The 23,633-nt window shown below is 37.4% G+C and overlaps 1 protein-coding gene across 8 annotated transcripts in view; it reads right to left on the reverse strand.

The window, feature by feature from the left end:
* The window catches only part of JAKMIP2 (janus kinase and microtubule interacting protein 2), a 217,447-nt gene that overhangs the window by 163,003 nt on the left and 30,811 nt on the right, over positions 1-23,633 (reverse strand). For 4 of the 8 annotated variants that reach the window (XM_015083175.3, XM_027042116.2, XM_027042110.2 and 1 more), the window contains exon 1: positions 17,414-17,726. The exons of 1 other annotated variant lie outside the window; for it this stretch is intronic. The gene's annotated coding sequence lies outside the window, so the exon portion shown is untranslated. Of the gene's footprint in view, positions 1-17,413; positions 17,728-23,633 lie in introns of those variants that run through there. 3 more of the 8 variants (XM_053222852.1, XM_053222847.1, XM_053222835.1) reach the window with 1 other exon arrangement.

Below are 23,633 nucleotides of genomic sequence, written 5' to 3' on the forward strand. Positions count from 1 at the left end.
TTCAAAAAAGGAAAAACACCAAAGTGAAGGCAGGCAAATCAGGATCAATACTCTCATCAAATACTCAATGACCTTTTCCCTCTGGATTTATATTTTTCCTTATTGTTTAGGTTGCTTTTTATGCATTAAATACAGAAAAAAAATAATGAAAGAGTCCCTTAACTGTAACTGGAATCAATGTATCTAACATGTTTTCCAATACTTACTGTTTATATCGCCTCATTAGATTAACATACTAGGAAGGGTTCAAAAAGGAAAAAAAAAAACTTTAGAAAGCCATTCATAATTTTCTCTTCAGGATTTAACAGTTATTCCTTACTTAAGTCTTACAGTGTGTTTTCTAATACATCCCAAGTGATAAAGCTTCAATTATGCTGAAATTCAGAGCCCAGGAAAACAAACAAAAACATTTGCTGCAAAGTGCTTTATGTGGATTTGTTTTGCTTTATTTTGAAAATCCATATTCTCATTATTCTCTGAAAACGAAGGCCAGTAGTGGCTTGATTTCATGTCACTGTAACATTCTTTTTTAACTTTAAGAAAAAGGCAGATTATGATGCCCCCTTCCCCCTCCCCCACTTCCAGGTACAGAAACTCAATCTTCATGAATTTACTGTCTTTCTTCATTCGTGTTTCTTGATTGATGTTGTTAACCAAGTTTTCCTGTATACATGTTCACATGTTCGATAATGTGAACATTTGCAAATGTTCTTATGTTCTGATAAAGGTCACAGGGTCTCTTGGCATGATATGATTTGATTTGATTTGATTTTTCTCTATTTATTTTTTCTGTATTTTGCCCTTGTAATTTTTAGTTTAATTTGTCTCTTAATTCTTAGTTTACTTATCATCTCTGCTTTAAGTTATTCGACATTGCACCTTATGTTATGAGGCTTTTCGCTTGTGTCCTCAAATATTAACCTTAAAGCAAATATTTTCAATAACAATGAAGACAGATGAAAATATGAAAAAATAAAAATCTTTACACAAATCTTTTTCTTCTAACTGTAATCCTCTCTCTTATGTCCTATTTTTTTTTTTAATTTTTTTTTCAACGTTTATTTATTTTTGGGACAGAGAGAGACAGAGCATGAACGGGGGAGGGGCAGAGAGAGAGGGAGACACAGAATCGGAAACAGGCTCCAGGCTCTGAGCCATCAGCCCAGAGCCCGACGTGGGGCTCGAACTCACGGACCGCGAGATCGTGACCTGGCTAAAGTCGGACGCTTAACCGACTGCGTCACCCAGGCGCCCCTCTTATGTCCTATTTTAAAAATTAGTAGTCTGTCCCCACTTTCTCCATATATTTACCAGTTGATCTTTTACTTCCTTTGCTCTAATCTCATAGAATTATTCTCCAGAGTTTAGAGATTTTAAGGTAACAATGACCTTCTAAAGGATGAATTCAAGGAGAATTTGGTAGTCATAATTCTTCTCCAGGTCTCTAATACCTTTGATCATACAGGATTTTCTTTCTTTCCAAAAATGATCTGCTTCAAAGATTTCTAAGTTTCTAAAGTGATCTGGTTTTCCTACCCACTTTGTTTTTTTTTTTTTATCTTTTGCTGCTTGCCCCAAATATGGAATCTACAAGTGACCCTCAAATATATGTTATCTATCAAAATTCTTTGAGAGATCTCAACCCACAAAACCTGCCTTTACAATGCCTGCCCTAAATCCTAAGCAGGTTCTGTGGCATTTTTTTGTATCTCACCATTTGTATAAAAACCATTGTTGGGACATCCTTGAAACCCTGAGACATAATGAATATGAAACAAATGTAGGTATAGTCAAATGACTAAATTCTTGGCATGATTTTAGTGTCTAAGTGCTTACTGCTTTGCTATACCTTTAAGAATGAATCTTACTCATCTTTGTAGATTTCCCACTCTCTACTCCTCCACACATACCCGTTACTTAGAGAACCCATCATAGGTGTTAGAATTATCTTCAAACTTAATTTTTTCTTTGTATTAAAATCAGGACCACAAATTGAAAGACTACTCATTTGCATTTGGTATGAAGAAAATATTAAACTTCTGTTTTAATTCAAAATGTTCAAATATACTCCTGGTTTTTCAATGAACAGGTTTCGCAGGTGATGTCAGAAAGAAAACTAGATAACCTTTGGTTAATAATTCACATAAGAAAAAGATATTTGAGTTATCTTAGGATTCATCACTGAGATGGGTTTGGTCAGATAAAATTAAAATACACAATCTAAGGTACAGTACTGCAGTGTGTAGCATACGACAGGAAGTAGGCACTACAAAATCATTCACATTCTGTTTTTATTTCTTCAGTAAAACAAAATTCAATTTAGCTTAAGTAAGACTCCGTATCTTGATGACAAAGGTTAAAGTATTCAATTTTTTTTTCAGGCCATGTCCTCTGGTAGCTGAATGGGAAAGCCATACCATCAATATATACTTTTATTTTTTGGCTAGACACAGTGCACTTTATTGATGATGCATGACAAGTTAGGGCCCTCTAAGCCCCACCCCTTTAGAAACTGTGGATAGAAACTGCGTGGAGGCTAGGAGATTCACAGTGTGTTGGAAGAGGAGTTGGGGCAAGGACTTTCCACCAATTGAGGACCTTTGTCTTCCCCTTGTTCTCTTGCTGGGGCTGGTAGTCCAGGAGTCTCTTATTCCTTGAAGGCCATGTGGACCATAAGGTCTGCCAGCCTGTTGCTCTAGCCAAATTCACTATCTTACCAGAAAACGAGCTTGAAAAAGTAGTCACTGAGGGCAATGCCAGACGAGCAATGAAAGTGGAAGAGTGGGTGTCACTGTTAAAGTTGCAGGAGACAACCTGGTCTTCAGTGAAGCCCAGGATGCCCTTGAAGTAGCCCTCCAGTGCTGCTTCACCACTTTCTTGATGTCATTGTATTTGGTAGCTTTCTCCAGGCAGCAGGCCAGATCCATGACTGACACACTGGGTGTGGGGGCCCGGAAGGCCATACCAGTGGGCTTCCCATTTAGCTCAGGGATGACTTTGCCCACAGCCTTGACAGCACCAGAGAAGCAAAGATGATACTTTGGTCATCACTTCAGCCATCACATACTATCATGATATTAGCCACGTTTTATGGTTAATGCTTTGAGCTGTCTTCCCTACTATTCTATAAGCCTTTTGAGAACAGGACCTTGATCTTTATCCCATATACCTAATATAAAGACAAGTACTTAGAGTGGTGCCTGGGTGGCTTGGTTGGTTGAATGCCCGACTCTTGATTTGGGCTCAGGTCATGATCTCATGGTTGTGGGATTGAACCCCATGTTGGGCTCCATGCTGAGTGTGGAGCCTACTTGAGATTCTCTCCCTCTCTCTGCCCATCCCTTGCTTGTGCTCTCACTCTCAAAATAAATAAATAAACATTAAAAAAAAAGACTAGTTAGAAACTATTCAGTCAACCATCTGTTAGTTGATCATCTCTCTCTCTCTTAGATTCAACTAAAAAGGCAAGAAGAAGATACAACAGTACCTACCTCAAGGTGTCACACTTGTCAAGTGTTCAAAACTTCACCCAGCACACAGCAGGTGCTATTTCAGTACTGCCCTACTGTACAGCTTTGGAGGTGTCCTTCACATAGTCCTCCCCAGAGCTGTGCAACTCCAGACCTCATCCTCAAAGTGGGAACAACCACCATCCTCCTCATCAGGCCCCCAAACAGAAAGACTTCACTTCATCTAAACTGCAGAAAGAGCAGCAAAAGTGTAAGCAGGTCCTTCATGTTGGGGATAACTGTGCCTGCCTCCTCAAGGGAAAATGGGAATTTTTTTTAAAACTGGGTATGGATTTTTGTCCTCTCATCCAATAATCCTTGTTAGGTTTTCAATAAGAATGAATTATGACTGAATCACATGGAGTTAAGCTTGGAGTTCTGTCCTATTAATACTGAATGCAGTAACTACTGTGAACTAAAACCACTCAAGGCTGTGACAATAAGATGATGAATATCCAAGTGAAAACTGAAAATTTTAGTTTTTTTTTTTTTAAATAGGTATTTGGCACACAGAGTATCAATTTTATCAGTTACATCATTGGATTTTCAAACTATCTTGTGACAGAATCTTCTTCTCAAAATTTTAGTAGGAGGACGCACAATGAGTCTTTTGTGTGAAGAGCCTGTATGCTGTCCTCTTAGCCATTTCCTTCTCTCTATGGCTCACCGGGAACACACTGTGTACACCAGTGTGGAATCTTTCACCCAAGCACAACAAACCTTCCATCTTCCAGAAGACCTGCAGAGTCACTTCAGATACTTAAATATCAGGTTTATGGATGATTTACCAATTCTGATGACAAAATCTGTCATTTAAAAATATATTCACATTTTGCTAATTAAATACATAAAATACATTTTAGCAAATTTGGAAATCATAAAAAAAAAAACCCAAAAACTCAATGAAGAAATTTTTCACAAAGTCACCACCCAGAATTAGTTCTTGTTAATATTTTGAGTTATGCTATTTTGGTCTTTTTAAAAACATATATATGTTTGTGTAATTTTTTCTCTTTTCACAAAGTTGAGATTAAATTCCATCTTTTGATTTTTGAGCTTTTAACTTAAAAGACATACCTTACATATTGTCCTGTGTTACTAAACCTTTTTCTACAATATAAACCTTTTTTGAAGGGTCTCACTGTATTCCACAGGTGTGACAGGTCACAATTATTTTATCATACATCTCTGATCTATACAGAGACAGATAAATCAAGTTTCAGTGTTTTCTCACCCAAAAATATCCTTGTCAAAACTCCTGCTATTCACTATAAACAAAAATTGAAACGAAAAAAGTCTTAAATTGCATGAATTTGGTTCCACGGAAACTATAAGAGCACAGAAACTGTATTGTTCACAACATTAAGTGCTAGGATTTGTGCTGCTCAGTCTGTTTTGCACTTGGGGATTTTTTTTCAGAGATGACATTTCTGTAAAACTGCTCTCTGAATCTCTTTAGAGAAAAAGAAAATGTTCATAGTTTACAGAACTGTGGAAAACACAGCATAAGATGTTTTCCTGCTTCTTTATTACTTGAAAAAAGTAGGAAGAAAACCTAGGTAGTTTTCTGTTATTAAAATATATTAAATGCTTATTTAAAACTTTGCTTTAAAAAGAGAACCCCCGATTATATTGTACAAATACACATAACTCATGCATCATCAAGTAGTTACTTAAACACAGACTCTCCAAAAGGTTTACAATAGAACTGGGATTCATTCAGACCCTTCCTTGTTTTCTTTCTTCTCTGAGGAAACTGGTTATATGGTCCTTGCTCTTGAATGTACATTTTCACACATTGCCGCTATCCTTTCTTTAGCAAGAAGTGGGTCTTGATTAATGTTGAACAATGATAATAACATTAAAAACGTATCTGCCTTTCTCTTCATTTACTTTAATTTTCAGGAGCACAATCAAATTTTCGTTACAAAAGGGAAGTAATTAGCATATTAGTTAAGAACGACTTGGGAGTCCAGCGCACTTGATTTCAGAGTTTGCTTCCATCGCTCACGGATAATCTGGAGAAAGTATTACGTTGCTTTACCTCCATAAACCCTAGTTTCATCATGCATAAAATAAGAATACTACTACCTTCTTCAAAGTGTGCTGGTACAAGGTATGCAATGACCTTAGTGCAATGCTTGGCATCTAGACAAAGTAGTAAAACAAAACCCAACAGCAACAACTGACATGAATGTCGAATATGTTTTGACTGCATTTTTTTAGACATTTTTAAACCTAAATTTAGTCTAAAGAGTAGATTGATATACCTCAATAATCTCTATTTATTAATGGAAGCATTATTACATTTGGCTCATCAAATGAAAGATACACCTCAGGAGGGGAAAGATAGGATTCAATACTGATTCAAAACCATCCTCATCAGCATATGCATCAATAGTTTAGGCTTAAAAAAAGTAGGCTAGGTTTATTAGCTAGAAGCCATGGAGGTCACCTCATAAAGACAGAGACTTGGGCTGGTGACCACGGTGCTGGCTATACGTTCCATGTAAGTGTTACATGTGCTACCATTCTATTAAATTTGGCCTTTTTTCCTTGTGAAAACAGAGGTTCCTTTTGGACAGGGATCAAAGCTCTTGTTTATCTAGTTGTTCCCATATACAGACATACACACCTAGATTATACGTGAAAAGAAGGAGCTGGGAGGAAGAACCAAAAGACTTAACTTACCTTAGCACCTGACTTAAGGCTTAGAGGCCAGTTCAGATCATGTCATAAGTTTTTGGCCCTGATCCACATCACTGATGGATTGTTTGATTGTTTGGGGCAGGATCTTATAGAAAAACAATGTTTAAGTAAAGAAATCTAGATTTAAGTTCCGTACCTTTCAATTAGTAGTTAGGTGATGCTAACTAAACACAGGTAGACACTCTGAACTTTACTCTGAGGATGATTATAAACAACACAACATAATGTAAAATAATACAATATAACATACCATATGTGAGACTTTATCAAAAGCTCTTTATAACTTGTATTAAGTTATTAAAGTATTAAATACAAATCAATTGTGAAAAAATGTCTTAGCTTACTAATTATAAAAAAGATAAATAATTGATGGGGCATAAAAAGAAACACTTGAAGTTGCAAATTATCATTGTGTCATTGTGATTACCCCAAAAACAGATCAACAGCTTAAAGTTCATGCAGACAGTTCATTTTTATCAAATTCTTATCTGCTGGGTCATTCTTTATCTTCAATTTCAGCTTTTATATTAATGAAATCTGGATGTTTCCCTGAAGAACAAAATCCATGTTTTACTGGGAAATAACATGGAGTAATGAAATGAAAATGGGCCAAACGGGAGTTAAGACCCCAATTGTCTCAAGTGCAAAAGAGTTAAATCAAATGAGTGGAGGGGACAGAAGGGGGGCGGTCAATGCAGCACACACACACTGCAGAGCACGGTACCCACCCAGAAGAGTGCCCATTAGCAAACTCACATATGTTTGCCATGAGGGGATGTGGGCCTAGTGAGGCCAGATTTTCTCATTTGCTAAGAAGAAGCAGATACTCAGGTGTGTTTTAAAATGTCAAAATTATAGGGGTGCCTGGGTGGCTCATTCAGTTAAGTGTCCAACTTCGGCTCAGGTCATGATCTCGCAGTCCATGAGTTTCAAGCTCCATGTCAGGCTCTGTGCTGAATGCTCAGAGCCTGGAGCCTGCTTCAGAGTCTGTGTCTTCCTCTCTCTATGTCCCTCCCCCACTTGTGCTCTCTCTTTCTCTCTCAAAAATAAATAAACATTAAAAAAAAATTTTAATGTTAAAATTATAAAATTTGGGGATAAAAGTGTGTCTTAAAAACCTCTGTGCTGGAGGCATAGACAGTTGTTTACAAACACTTAACACACGTTTACAAACACTTCCCTGAGCTGGGTCTACTCCACAAGGCTCCAGATTTGAACTACTGTGCTAAAAAATTGGATAAATCTTGCTTCAATCTCAGCTCTAAACTCACTAACCGAATGGCTTTAAGAAATTTAACCTCGCCAAGCTCCATTTTCCTCTTGCAAAGTGGGAAGAACAATGTCTCTGTTGTGAGGATTGCAAAAACGGACATGGATGAAAACAGTCTAGTAGATACAGAATAGGTACTCAAAGAATATTGCTGCTTTTCTTTTTGCGGATGACTTAGAGAAAATAAGTTGTTCTATTTTCTTCTTTTCATACTTGTTATACTCAGAGCATGTCAGATATCCTTGTTATTAAGAGGGTCAGGATTATCCCATTCATTGTTGGAATAAATTGTTTTACTTGAATTATAAATAAAATTGTAAATGATGGATGTCCCTAATTCTTGTAAAGAATAGAGACAAGTCAGCATCAAGTCTGAAAATTTTGCAGATTGACTCGAGAGAGTGCTTCTTTGCAAAATGACAATCTCCTAAACAAAATGCTTTTCCACTATTTCATCAGCTACTCTCTGTCATAAAGATCCTTTTGTTAGTCAAACAGCATTTAAGGACATCAAGAATGTAGTAAGTGATGATACCATTTGAACTAAGAATGGATCAATTCTGCTTAGATTACAGCTAACAATACAGCCAAAGGTCGATGTTTCAAAGCAAGACGATTATATAAAACAAATTTAGACAGTTAATGTTTTCCAACTATACAAATGTTATTGAAAGTTCAGTAAGAGATGACCAGTGACTGACTAGAAATATTAATCTTATCTCTTTACTACCTTTCAGGGGCCCAGGATGAACCATTTAGGTTTGATTTCAAAAAGTAAAAACAACATGAAAAGAAAAAATATATAAAATCACATATTAAATGAGATGGGACAGTATGTGTAGTCAAACCTGTTCACACAAGAGCATTAGTATGAATCAGGCATCTTTAAGCATACATTTAGAGATTGGGTTCATTCAAATCTATGGGGGATAAAAGCCTAACAGTCACACAGGGGTGAAGAAATCAATTTCCTTTATAGCAGGCTATTTTCCTTTTTCTTGTTTCAGAGCATAGCACTGCACCCTGTGGATCCCCAAATGTGGATAACCTACCTAAGAGAACAAGATGGCCAAACTGTTCCTTCTATGAAAAAGTAACTAGGGTAAGAGGTTCCTTGCTACTTCATTTTTTAAAAGCTAGGGTTTATTTTTAATGATGGCCGATGTTTTAAGCATCTGGCTCAAAACACTGTAAATGTGGAGAATTGCCTGGGTGGCTCAGTTGGTTAAGCATCTGACTCTTGATTTTGGCTCAGATCATGATCTCACAGTTTCATGAGTTCCAGCCCCGTGTCTGGCTCTGAACTGACAGTGTAGAGCCTGCCTGAGATTCTCTCTCTCTCTGCCCCTCCCCTGCTTACCCTCTCTCTTTCTCAAAAATAAATAAATTAAAAAATTTTTTAAAACACTATAAATTCTAAACTTTGTAGATGCTTTTATTCAATGAAGTGTTTTAAAAATAAAAGTAAATCATAATTCAAATGTTTTCCTTAATAAATCAAAATCATCTATTTTCTAAAATATAAAATTTATCTCATGGTTCAATACAGTTAAATTCCTCGTCAAGAGATAAGAGAGACAAAGAATGAACCAGTGAGGTAAGAGTAATTCTTTCCCCTGGATCTAGGTAACTGGAGCAGAGCAGATGATGGACAAACCCCAATAATTCCAGAGTACCCATCTTCATAATCTGAATTATCTAGGAAATTCATAAGAAAGCACATTTGGGATCTAGAGTATCTGCAAAACACCTAACTCCTTCTCTCTGTCTTGTCAGTGCCAATAAACAGAATTTTGAGAATTCTCATGAGAATTCAGGGTGTTCATTTTTGTACCACCTCCAGGTTGGTGACTGTTATATAAAAAATTATTGTCAGTTGTCTAATGGGTTTTTTGGTAGAATGACACCATGTCATGGATTTAAAAAAATTTTTTAATGTTTATTTATTTTTGAGAGAGAGAGAGACAGAGCATGAGCAGGCGAGGGGAAAAGAGAGGAGGAGACACAGAATCCAAAGCAGGCTCCAGGCTATGAGCTGTCAGCACAGAGCCTGATGTGGGGCTTGAACTCATGAACTGTAAGATCATAAGTGAGCTAAAGTCAGACACTCAATCGAGACACCCAGGAGCCCCACCATATTGAGGATTTTTAAGAATGGTACTCATTTAAAGTATTTTTTCTAGTTGTTTTCCTCAGTATGTTCTCATTTAAAAAAAAAAAGGCTTTTGTTCTGGAAAATATGTTCAAAGTAGGTATATCTGACCTATGAGTAGTTTATGGGAGACATAATGTGGATCAGTAATGATTACAGAGTACGAGCTCAGTTTATTTTTGGAAGGTAACCTCTCTCCATGAAATGCTGCACAGGAAAGAACCAGATAAGGAATGCGGGAAAGAAACATTTGCTTGGTTTACATTTTCATTGTAGTTATACTGGTAGCATTTTCCAGGGGAATATTTCCAGTGTGGAACAGAAGTCATGAGGAAAATATCACCCTTTTTCTTTGGCACATGCTTGCAAAGTTTTTTTAGAGTCCCAGTGATTTCAGCAAATTTCCTCCTTGAAAATAATACCAGGGACTTGTTTTCTGACAGAGATTGTCAACTAAACTTAGTCAGACTCTTGGTTTTCTAAGTATATTTTTGCTGCAGTAGGCTCCGGAATTTCAAGCACTGCAGTAAATGATCTTGATTTAGATGTCAAGCAAAGAAAGGGAACAAAGACTTCTACCTCATCCTTAAGTTCCAGAATTTCCATGAAGGCAAGATGCCACCTTAATTTATCTTTTCAGTAAGGATATTACTTCCATTTCTGTTTAGTCTTAATTTCTGGATACAGATATGAAGGGATGATTTGTTTATGATTAGCGAATTTAGTAGAGTGGATTTCCAGAATAGCAAAATAGCTGAGTGTGGATCATGTAATTTGATGCTAATAATAATTAAATTATTAATTTATTTTAATAAATTACAATGAATCCAAAGGTATTTGCCTACTGGTGTCATCATTTCTGACTTGCAATTCAGTTTTGAAAGGAAATAAAAGGAGCCACAGAAATGTTCACGGCTTTTCTTTTTGATGTCATAGCATGTAGTGAACAACTCTTAATTACAGGTTTTTAAAGCATTGTGATTTATTGCCTTTAATGATTTGGTTTTCCTTTATCAAAACCTTAAAATCCTGAGAATATCACAAAAAAGAATACAATCCACTTTGTGTTTGCACCAAAATAAAAGAATGATAATCACAGCTATTCCACAATCTTTTTTTTAACGTTTATTTATTTTTGAGAGACCATGCACGTATGCGCACACGCAAGTGGGAGAGGGGCAGAAAGTGAGAGGGACAGAGGATTTGAAGCCAGTTCCATGTTGACAGCAGAGAGCCTGATGTGAGGCTTGAACTCATGAACTGGGAGACCATGATCTGAGCTGGATGCTTAAACAACTGAGCTACCCAGGTGCCCCAACAGTTTCATTTTCTGCCCTCATAGAACTTCAAATCTACTGAAGGGTATGGAAAATCAAGTAAGCAAATAAATAGCTCTGTAATTACAACTTTGATAAATGCTATGAAGGAAAACCACAGGGCACAGAGAACAGAAATATATTTAAGAAAATCTCTCCAAGGAGTTATATTTAAAGCTCAAACTTCAAGTATAAGGAGATTCCAACCATTCATATTTTAAAAGAGCCAGATGACTCAGCTTTCATTTAAAAAACATAATACAGGGGCACCTGGGTGGCTCAGTAGGTTAAGCAACCAACTCTCAGTTTTGGCTCAGGTCATGATCTCACAGTTTCATGAGTTTGAGCCCCACGTCAAGCTCTGTGCTACAGTGTGGAGCCTGCTTGGGATTCTCTCTCTCCCTCTCCCTCTCCCCCCCACCCCTCCCCCACTCATGCTATCTCTGCCTCTCTCAAAATAAATAAAACTTTAAAAAAATTAAAAAAAAATAAAAACCATACACAGGTTTAAGAAATAGATGCCAAAAATATATCTCAGTTTAGTCTGAGAAGTCATGTGACAGCTAATATATGTTAAGTCTGCTTTCATAGAGCATTTGAGTTGGACAAAGAGGTTAAGACTGCAAGATGCCACTACCATACTGAGGAAAAAATGACAAAAACCTGAAAGAAATTTATTTTGTTTTTGTGTTGGCTTGTCTGCTTATGCATGTACATGACGATGCTTTTAGTGATTCAAAGATTTCATTGACTTGGGCTTAAAACTCACTCATTATGAGCAGACAAGAGAAAACCAAGGTTAATTTAATACCCATTGTGAGGTGCAATGGCAGTCAGGGTAACAGAGCTCAGATTTCCTGAAAAAAAAAAAAATGCTTGACTCACAGCTGCTGTAAATCAAGCAAGATCTACCTGTTTCATGACAAGTATTTGAAACAAAGCATAGAGACCCTTGAGTGGGGGAAAAAACAGCTTGAATCATCAGGGGAAAAAAAGCACACAGAGATTGGAAATTTAGTAGAGACATATTTTGTTGACATGAAAAGATGGTTACCTTGTAAGAACTACAAAACAATGCCTAGAGTATGGTCCCATTAATGAAATTGTATGTCTGAGTGTGTTTATAGTCGCATGTTTAAAAAAATCTAGAAGGAAATATTTCAAAATGCTTACAGTAATCATTTCTTGATGACAGGCTTATGGGTGATTTTCCTTTTACACATTTATATATTACCTTTTTTTGTTCCTTGCAATGAGGATATATTTTTTAAATGTGAAAAAAAACCCTTTAAAAGATAAAATTTAATTATATTGGTGAATATTTATTTAAATTAGAATGTCTAGTGTGACAGATCTCACTTGTACTACAAGCTAGTTAATTATAAAGGACACTTCCCAAATGTGGAATGATAGTTCAAATGGCTTAATTTGCTCTTTGGCCACTGCTGAAGTACCAAATAGTCAGACACAAAGTATGTGCCTAGGGCATTGGCAAAGAAAGGAAGACACCAAAAAATTAGAATATTTTTGGAGAAAAGTACTAAATTGTTGGTGTTTCACAAAAGTGTAAAAGTATTTGCCCAGGGAAAATATCAGAAAGCTGTTGAACTGATGTACACATTTTTATGATTTAATATCATTTTTAATTATAAGAACATGTACATGGAACGATGCTTAGGAAGTATAGGTGGGAGGTATGGCTAAGTGTTTTCAAGGTCCGAGGTCTATAGAAATCTTAATTTGGTCCTAAGCACAGAAATAAATTACGTTACTTCCCAAGCTGGATGTCACTAAAAATAAAAACAATACTTAGCCATAAAATAAGGGCACATCAATCCAACAAAGTTCTGATTTTTCCCCAAACAAATGCAACTATGCTTTTCTAAAATATCAAGAATCCAGCTTTTCTCCAAAATAATTTTTGCATGCACCATTTTTGGAGGGGGAGGCTGATACCCTAAGCATACACTGAGTCTATTTGGCAATTCAATGTGATCAAAGAGCAAATCATGGCACCTGACATATTCAAATAAAAAGTCAAATACAAATAGCCACATTTAATGCAGATTTGCTATATTTGATATTTTAAAATTCTAATTAGCAAGATAATATGTTAAATGTTCTAACATGGCAGATGTGGGCTCATGGGATTTGATATCCAGGTCCAGTTAGACCATTTACCAAACCCAAACTTGGACAAGTCTAACTTCTCTGAGCCTGTTTCCACTTATTTAAAATAGCTATAATGATGGAGCACCTGGGTGGCTCAGTAAGTAGGTTTGGCTCAGGTCATGATCTTCAGATTTTCAGATAGAGCCCAGTGTAGGGCTTAGGGTGGAGTGTGAAGCCTGCTTGGGATTCTCTCTCTCCCCCTCCCCTACTCGTGCGCAGTCTCTCTCTCTCTCTCTCTTTCTCTCTCTCTCTGTCGCACACACACAAAATAAATACATCAACTTAAAAAAAAACATCTAAAATAGTTATAATGACACAGTTTTACCAGCAAGATAGAATGTGGGGGAATATTAGATGAAAAATAAAGAATGTAAAAAGACTTTGTGAACTACAAAAGATGATATTAATGTAAGGTGTAATGGTAGTACTTATTACAACTATATTCTTTCCACATCTATATATCTTACGTATATATCTGTATATCATACAGAATATGTAGGATATTCTACATTCCTAGGATATGCAAATTTGTCCAGTCATATAAGAGCTCTACAAATAGTTTGATTATATGATTAATTCCTCTTTTGTAAAAACACAGTTTTTACTTGGTAGAATAATAGTTGGGATATACAAACAGGAGGAATTTTGTAACTGACCTCTCACATTAACACTCAGGTATAAATCTGGTTTATTTATTTCAGGCAGAACAACAGATTCTTGAGTTATTTATGTTGGAACGTCCATGATAAATTTGGTTTTCTTTTAGGCTGTAATCATGGAAAACAAATCATTAATCTTTTTACGAATCTATGAGAAATGTAGAAAATGGTTTTGACTTTTCAGACATTTACTAAGTCATCCTTTTGGAGTCTAGAAGCATGTACATAAAATTGAAGTATGTTCTGAGGTCACTTGAAGAAATAGGGAACATCCTATTACAAAGTGAGGAATTAGATAATGTATGCTATGCTCCAACTAAAACAAATTTCTAGTCAAAATATTTAACATTCCAACACGATTGGCATTTACAAGACAGTGTTTGAGAAAAGGGTAACTAACAAAATTTGTATGTTGTTAAACAGCACATTTACACAATAACTTGCATGTATTTTTCAAATACTTTGTTCTGAAATCAACTTGATGGCTTCTGAATTATTTTGTATCTAGACCCACTCAACCACATTTTAGTTTTCAAAATTAACCATACAACAGGGAATAATTTTAATATGACTGTTAGATATCAGACTACACAAAGTTGTGAGAAAAGAATCTTATGAAGAGGCCAACATTTAGTTCCGTGCATCCTGACAAGATGACATATAAAATTTTCCAAGCAGATGGTCAATCGATTTCTTTAAAAATATACAGATTCTGTAATTTAGAAGACCACTGCAAAATGGAGTCTTAATGTTATAGATCTCGAAGTACCAGATATTAAACAACTAAAGCACACTTTAAAATAGACAGTTTACTCTAGAAAAAGCCAGAGAAGTTCTTGACAAAGAATCTAGTCTACACTATCTGAAATAAGTGCATGTCTAGGTCAAACTTTTGGAGGTTTTAATGAAAGAAAGAATGTACGGTCTAATCTGGTTGCCCAGTTGACAACTCAACTTTGCTATCAGGAAGTTCTACATTGTCTATATATATATTTTTTAAGTTTATTGATTTGAGAGAGAGAGAACATGCAGGGGAGGAGCAGAGAGAAGGAGAGAGAGGATCCCCGATGTGGGGTTTGAACTCATGAACCTCGAGATCATGACCTGAGCCAAAACCAAGAGTTGGACGCTTAATGAACTGAGCCACCCAGGTGTCCCTCTACATTCTATATTTCTAATCTTCATTCTTCCTGATGATGCCCACTGACTAAATTTTAGGCTCCAAATAAACCCCAGCTCTTCTGAAGCAAATGATTGTCTTCTCTCAATTTTCTCTTCTCCAAATGAAATAATTCTAGTTTCCTTATCCTTTTGTTAGAGAAATCCACTTGTAGTCCTTTAAACACACTTCATTTTTGTGTGGCCCTTCAGCAAAGGCCATATAATTGTCTCAAGCTGTGGGATCAAAAACTAGGTCTATGATTCCCATCAGGGTCTTACCACACAGGTGAAACGTGCTACTACTGATAATCTGTTCTGTGTCCACAGCCTACAGTGATTGGCCTCTGCCCTAACTATACCAACTTCTCCTATAAAACCACAACCCAATGAAAACTCAACACAAAGGAAATAAAACAAAGCCCCATTGCATGAAACAGGGTCAACCAAAACATGTCTTAATTTCTTAAGCTTACTGTCGATATATCTGAAATTTTAATTTTTGGAAGTCGAAAGTTACTAAAAGATGTAGGATGCAGTGTGTTATAAATATTTGATATGACATGTAAGACCAGTACTTCTTTCCTTGCTCTACTTTATTTAGCTGTTATAATTAGGCACACGATAGCATGACTTTACAGAGTTGTGAATCTACATAATATATGACATGCTGTGAGCATATTAAATCCATTCTTCCACTAAATCTTCCTATATATAAACCAACTAGAATATTTATTCTCTGAGAAATTAAACTATAAACTTGATTCAGACACATGTAAAAATTTTAACTGAGGAGGCAGTGTGTAAAATAAAATGCAAGATTAAGACAAAAAATAATGTAACTTTACATTGCAAAAAAATGTTTGCACTGACAATGATATTGTTTGAGAAGAGATGGATGGATAAAACTAGTCCATATGATGAATGTAATACACTTTTACCTGCAAGGATTTTTCTGGCTTTAATTCAATGAGATCCATTATCCCGGGTAGTAATGGAGCCCTGTACCCTACTCATTTCAGGCATCTTCAGTCTCCTGAGCTGCCTTAAAGCCTTGACATAATAAAGGTCAAACAGATCCCAGTAAGCATTTGTAAACTACAACAGCCCCCCATTTCGGGCTACAAGCCACACATTCTCATGCTAAGCTTTGCTCAGTCTCTTGTTTCATTTCATTGTATAAGCAGGCTAATTTGGAAATGGCTAAGGTACTTGGGAACACCTATATTTTCAAAACAATCCCACTTTCCTACTTAACCACCTAAATAAATAGACCCATAATACAACATTTGAGAGAACTATAAAATGGTGCCTGGATACTGAAGGAATGAAGACCAAATAGCAAGCAGCCTTATCAAATAAAATGAATGCATTTCACCTTCCAGCTTGTCTGTGCTTCCCTGGGACACAAGGCATAAACATGAAGGGGATGGAGTGGAATTTTGAGAAAACTGATTTGTTTCAATATTCACTTGGCAAGATGCTGGACACAAAATAATACCACAAGCCACCTCCCTTTCCCATCATTGTAAATTCAGGGCTCTCAAGTCACCTCCCACAAACCCAATTAAAAATAAAGAAAAGAGGCAGGCTGTGAATTCGCATCTAGTGCTAAGATACAGAATTAAATGATAGGCATCTGTCCTAATTGGTCACAATGAAACTAAGGGACAATAACAAGAATAAATCTCACATTAATCCAAATGAAGCCAATGAATAATAATACAAACCAGAAGCATAGTTTCAAAAATGTGCAATTACTTCCAAGCATGCAAGGACATTTATAACCCATAAATATGATTGCAAAGCACAGTATGCATATAAATGTTTCCTAAATGCACTAGAAAAATGTGTATATAAGATATGTATACCCATAGGATACACATTTGTATGTTCACAATCACATCTATCTACTAAAAATCAAACTCTCTCCGGCAAATCGCTTCTCAACAAGAGTGCATTAGAATATGAAATGGAATGATAAATTCCGGGGCCACCTTTTCTTAGCGATGAAGGAAATAAGCAAAATCACCTTATAATTAGGCCGGGAAGCTCAGGAGGCACCAAATGGGTTTTTGAGGAAGGCCCAACCCTGTATGTGAGAGCTGCAAATTAAATGAGTCCTTTCAATAACACCCATTTCTTGTTAGGTCTTTTTCCACCCCTGATTCTGCTCCTAAGCTTGGAAGGAAAGGGACCAAGTGGCTCAGTCTGCATTCTGAGCCGGTTCAAGATAAAATCAGACCTTTTTTCTTTTCTTTCTTTTTTTTTTTTTTTAAATACACAGCGGATGCTTTCTTACTTCTCTCTTCCTGGCAACCTTCCTCTCCCTCCATCCCCATCTCTGTCTCCACATCTTCCTCTCCTACTCTGAGGGAGTCATTGTTCAAGTGCTGGCCGCAAATGTACACACAGGTCCTTTAACAGGCAGCTACACCAAGAAGATAGCCCCACAGTCTCCTGCTTACCATGCTGAGACCCGGAGAAGCTGTTGAAAGGAGGGAGAGATGCAAACTGAATCCATTTTCCTTGTGACCGAGTCGGATGCAGCCTCCGAACCCAACATCAGCAGCTGCCGGTGGGATTTTTTTCCCTCGCTCTCTGGTTGGCGACGGGGCGAAGAGGAACCACCCTTCCAGCCTCACTAGAGCATCAGCAGTCGAGGCGACAGGAGCAGCGGCATCACCACTTGGCCTCCTCCCTCTCGGAGGATGGGGTGAGCTCAGAAGCAGCCAGGAACTTGCAGCAGACACCTCCTCTGGCTCCTCCTCTCCTGCCCCCTCCCCCAAGGCCCCACCCCTGCTGCGGTAGAGGCTGCCTGTCCTGGCAGCTGCTGGTTGTCATGGCAACGACCAATGGTGAGCCACCAGACTAAGGGGGAGGGGAGATGGGTGAAATGAGCTGCAGGGCTGGAGGGGAGTGAATTTGTGCTGCTGCCCTCTGGGATGCTCTGGGTCTCTCCTACCCTGGACTCTGGGTCTTTAAAAATGGGGCAAGGGTGCAGAGGCAAAAGAGGAGAATAATTTGAATGTAATCGAAATCAAGGCTGAAACATACAAAATAGCTTAGCTATTTTTTGCACTTTCTAAGGTTTTCCAACAGAATGTATTAAAATTTGCCATCAGAAAAAACATAACAAATGAAGAAAATCATATCGTGTAATCAGAGATTATAATTACTCCAAATATGTTTGTCCTTGATAGAATCTTTTACCCAATGTCACTCAAGGTTGTTAAAAAGCAAAGTAAGTGGCTGGACTTTGCAATAAAATAAAAGTCTGATTCCTTAGCACTACTCTCTGCTTGTTCTTCTCAAGTGAGTCACTTGGTCTCACTGTTTTTCCAGTTCTCTCTCTGAATAGGATATGGAGGTATTTGGCACTCCCCTGTGGAAAAGAAAGTTGAAACAGAGGGAACAGAAATTTCTTGAGTAATCGTGGTTCTCGGTAACACCAACCAGTTGGTGGATAGTTCCAGGCCTTTATAATGTCAAACTCCTGGAGTGTTAAATTTCCTGCAGGAAATTGTATGCCATTTTCACGGATGCCACTTTCATAGATGCCCTTTTGGAGTTCCCAAGCCAGCTGGTAGTCAGGGTGGTAGGTAGAAAAAGGAAGTGAAATCAGCAGTGTTCCGAGATCTTGGTGAGTTCTGTTTCTAACTATAAATTACAGATGATGCTAGTATCTATCTCATGCAGTCATGGTAAAGATTAATGAAATAATGCATTAAAAGCACTTGGCATGTAGTAAACATACAAACAAATGCTTACTAGTAGTAGTAGTTAGTAGTAGTACATCGTAGCTGCCTCTTAATCCAAGGGATCAAGGAATAGCATGGCAAGTTCAGAGAAGGCAAAAAATTGAGAGAAAACAATACATGATAAATGTGATGGTGACGATGATAGCAAAGACAGAGATCCTGAGAGATTAAAGGTTCTGTAAAATGTGACAACTGAGGATATTCTAAGTCTTTTTTTTTTAAGTTTATTTATTTTGAGAGAGACAAAGCATGAGTCAGGGAGAGAGAGGGAGAGACAGAATCCCAAGCAGGCTCTGCACTGTCAGCACAGAGCCCTACTCAGTGAGATCACGACCTGAGCCAAAGTTAGATGCTCAACTCACAGAGCCACCCAGGTACACCCTAGCAACACTGACTTGAAGATAGTTCAGTGGTCAAGGAAAGGGGTGCACTCATCCTTAGCACTTGGCATCGCCTCTTGGTTCTCTGCAAGGAGAAGCCTGCATCCTGCTCTGTGCACCTCGTGGCCCCTGCCTCGCCCATTAGCCCCTGAACAGTCATGCAGTCTGCACATAATTCTACATCAGCGTCATGTAAATGTAGTCGCGTAACAGAAGGGAATGGGTTGTAATGGTTTTGCTTCTTTTTGTATTCTTCTCTGCATTTCACCTTCTGCTGTCTCCACAGAGGTACTCATGTAAGTAAGCAGGAAATAAGGGTTGTAGAATCTCAGGCGTGATGGGTGACAGAACCCTCCCCTCTGGCCTTGTGAGGAAGCATTTCATCTTTCACGCCAAAAGCTGACTTGATTGGGGAGAGTGAGTCCAATTTTTCTCCCTCCTCCCATCAACACAGGCAGAATCAATGGGGGAAGAAAAAAGTGTTTGGTGCTCCCTGTGTGAATAATTTAATCATTCAAATGCTCTTGCACTTTTTGCTACATCCATGCAGCATTATTATCATTATTTAATAATAGTTTTTTTTTAATATTTAATTGTTTACCATTTATTTTTATCTACTTTAATTATTTGTTACTTATTTTAAGATGAAATTTGTCTCTGGCTTCAGGAGAATATAAAAATAAGCATGGTACAGAGAGTGTCCTCAGAGAAAGGAACCTGAATCAAAATAATATATTTTGGGAGGCTAACACAGAGACTTCAACTTTATTTGTAATCATTTTAAGTGTTTAAAATTTCACTCCTTCTCTCCATTGCCATCTCCTTTCTTAGGATACTCTGTTTTTCCATGGTGTTTGTCATCTTCTAACATAGTATATTATTTATTTGTCCTTCTACATTTTTTGGTATCTGTTTCTCCCCACTAGAATGGAAGCTATAATGGGGCAGGGATTTTTTATTTGCTTGTCTTTTTATTTGTGAACAGTCCCTGACCTATATTAGGTGTTCAATAAATGTTTGTTGAACAAATAAACCAGTAAATAAATAAAATATCAACAACTTCTGCACTAAATCATGGCTATAGAAGTTATTGTTATAACATTATTTCTCCAGTTATATATTTTTGATATTTCTCAAATTAAAAACTAAGATAATTACACAAAATATATTACCATAATGCATATTAGCATAATGTCTATCCGAAGCATATTTTAAATATACATAGCTATGAATATGGAACCGTTTGCTCATGCATATTCAAAGTCACCTAGCACATCGCCAGTAGTATGCATGGCATTCTTTGAGAAATACTGATTTTGTTCTAAGAATGTCTTCTCCAGGAGTACCAACAGTGAGCAGACTGTCTACCTCTTCTGGGACCTTTCCAATTTTGACTTCTGGATTCTATGAGATATCTGAAAAAAGCATAGGGTGTGGGTCTTGGCTCCAAAAGCGGCATTAAATTTTCAGGAGAAACCACAGCATAATGGGAGGAAGCTGCAAAGTGTAGGCTTTGAAGACCAACTTTTTGGATTGAGTTCATGTTTCACCATTTGTTTTCTGAGTGACCTTGGGCAAGATGCTTCATTTCTGTGTGCCTCAGTTTCTTCATTGTAGGACACGAGAGCAGTATCTACTTCTTTGTGTTGTTTTGAAGATCAAAGTTATTACTGCAAAAAGCTAGTAAGTATCTGGCATGTAATAAATAACATAATATTTAGCTCATATCATTATAAATATCATTTTAAGTAACTATGGTTATGCATAGCATATTTTTAAGATGTTTCCAAAATACTCAGATCACTCAGAGTTATTCTAAAAACTCTGTTATGGCTGCACACTGGTTTTCAGCAGACCATGAGGAATTCTGGAGATGTTTATCTCAGAGATAGGCCAATGTCTTCATTTCCCCCAAAAAGGGGAAAAAGGGAAAAGGCACAGTAGGAAGTGACTGTTTATTCTTGGTCTACTCTGTAAGAGGTTATTAACATATTATGTATTTACAGACAACATTAAACATAAGCAGTCAGGATCTTTCTGAGTTCATTAAGAATAAGGATAACATTCTGACCTCACTGCATATCCCTTATTAATACTATCAGTAATGGGCTGGCTCGGTAGGTAGAGCATGTGACTCTTGATCTCGAGGTTATAAGTTCCAGCCCCACATTGGGTGTAGAGATTACTTAAAAGAAAACAAAATCTTTAAAAAAAATACTACCAGTAAGCAAATATATTAAAAGAACCTTCCTGTGAACTCCATACGCCTATGGCCAACCATCTTGTGAATGCCTTCCTGCATAGCAGGTGGACACATTGGCCTTTGCTCACCCTGTTCCACTAGCAGTGTCTTCCTTCCTCTAACTCTTCAACCTTCATAATGTATCCATCACCTCCTTTGGGGAGTCTTCAATGATACCAAGATTAGCATTAGAAGTGAGGTTCCCTGGTGCAGCCACTCTGGAAAATAGTATGGAGGTTCCTCAAAAAATTTTTAATAAACTACTCTACAACCCAGCAATCGCACTACAAGGCATTTATCCAAGGGATACAGGTATGCTGTTTCAAAGGGGCATATGCACCCCAATGTTTATAGCAGCACTATAAACAATAGCCAAAGTATGGAAAGAGTCCATATATCCATCGATGGATGAATGGATAAAGAAGAGGTGAGTATTACTCGGCAATGGAGTATTACTCGGCAATCAAAAAGAATCAAATCTTGCCATTTGCAACTACGTGGATGGAGCTAGAGGGTATTATGCTAAGCAAAATTAGTCAGAGAAAGACAAATACATGAGGACTTTAAGACACAGAACAGATGAACACAAGGGAAGGGAAGCAAAAATAATATACAAATAGGGAGGGGGACAAAATATGAGAGACTCTTAAATGTGGAGAACAGAGGGTTACTAGAGGGGTTGTGGGAGTGGGGATGGGCTAAATGGGTAAGGGACATTAAGGAATCTACTTCTGAAATCATTGTTGCACTATATGCTAACTAACTTGGATGTAAATTTAAAAATTAAATTAAATTTTAAAAAAGTGAGGTTCCTGTGGTTCCCTGTCATGTCTTTACTGCTGGCAAGTAGTTTCTTTGTCTTTCTTCCCTATTTGATTGTAAGCACTCTGAAGTCAGGGATATACTGTTCATTCATTAATGTATTGCTACGTTAATATAGCAAATATCTATTGCTAGCTGTTCCTGTGTGCTGTTCAAAAACTAGGGATATAGCTGTGAATAAGGCAACATGAGCAGTCTCTTCATGGAGTTTATAGTCTAAAAGGAAAGAGAAACTACAAAATCAAATATAATTAAATTATAGGGAGGGCTACAATAGAGAACCATCTGAAGCTCTGATAGCTCATAAAGAGAGGATATAATTCAGTTTAGGAGCCCAAGGAAGGTATCACTGGAGGGATAATGGGGTAGGGTAGGGGCAGGTGGTTTCAGACAAAGGGAAGGAAATGTACACAGATGCTGAGATGTGCAAGAACATGCGTGTTACTCACTTTTTACTCAGTCCTGGCTTCCCGCACAGTACCTGTGCACATTACACGCACTCAGATGTTTGCTGAAAGCATCTACCTCCTTCCCCATCACCACTCACACACATAAGCACACAACTTCTTTCCTCCGTGTTTTTTTTTAAATTTATTTGAAGATTTAGAGTCTGTCAATAGCTAAGGAGCCGACAGGCTGCATGGGATGAGAAAGAATGAAGGGAGGCCAAAAGGTTAACTGTTCTTACAGTAGAAAAAGAGGTGTCATGCTAACAGTGGCCACTGCTCCATTACAGATTTATTAAGTAAGATTTACATGGTAACACAAACCTTTGCTCTGATATTGAAACGTGAAACAGTTTTTCCCTTTCAGGTCCTGGGCAGCTGTATATTACCCCATGGCCGACAGCACATGGGCTTAGGTTATCAGCAAATGAAGGACACCAAAGAAAAAAGTTCCATTTCAGTGAACTTTTACAGAATTTTGCAATCAGAAAATCTACAAGTCAGTGTGTTTGATTTCAGAATATATGCAAGTTCTATTTTAATTTTAGTACAGTTTTTGCTTTTAGTTGTCTATTGGAGGCACCATAATTTTCGTAATTCTTACGGTGCTTAGTAACTCAAAACATCTTACTACATACAGCTCTAGGCGTAGAGAACTTGAGCCACATAACACAATAAGCACATGCATCCCAGAGTGGACGTCATGATGGAGCTTAGAGTCTAATGGGTGGGGCAGCCAAAGAATGAGAAAACAAACCACAAAAATAATAGCAAATTTTCACAAGTGCTATGAAGCAATGAACCACTGAGAGGAAGATAGGAATGGGGGTGGGGAAAGTGGGAATGACTCACTATGGAGGCGGCATTTAAACTGAGAAGTGAGGTATGGGTTATGGCAGTCATGTGGGAGCTGAGAAAAGAGAGGTTCCCATGGAAGGATGAGCTCCGAGGAGAAAGAAAGCCAGGAATAAGAAATACTGCTGAAGGTCAGTATAGCTGGAAATGGTGAGCATGGCAGAAAGTAGCAAGAGAAGATG

The sequence above is a fragment of the Acinonyx jubatus genome, chromosome A1 (assembly GCF_027475565.1).
Source record: "Acinonyx jubatus isolate Ajub_Pintada_27869175 chromosome A1, VMU_Ajub_asm_v1.0, whole genome shotgun sequence".
Taxonomy (NCBI): Eukaryota; Metazoa; Chordata; class Mammalia; order Carnivora; family Felidae; genus Acinonyx; species Acinonyx jubatus.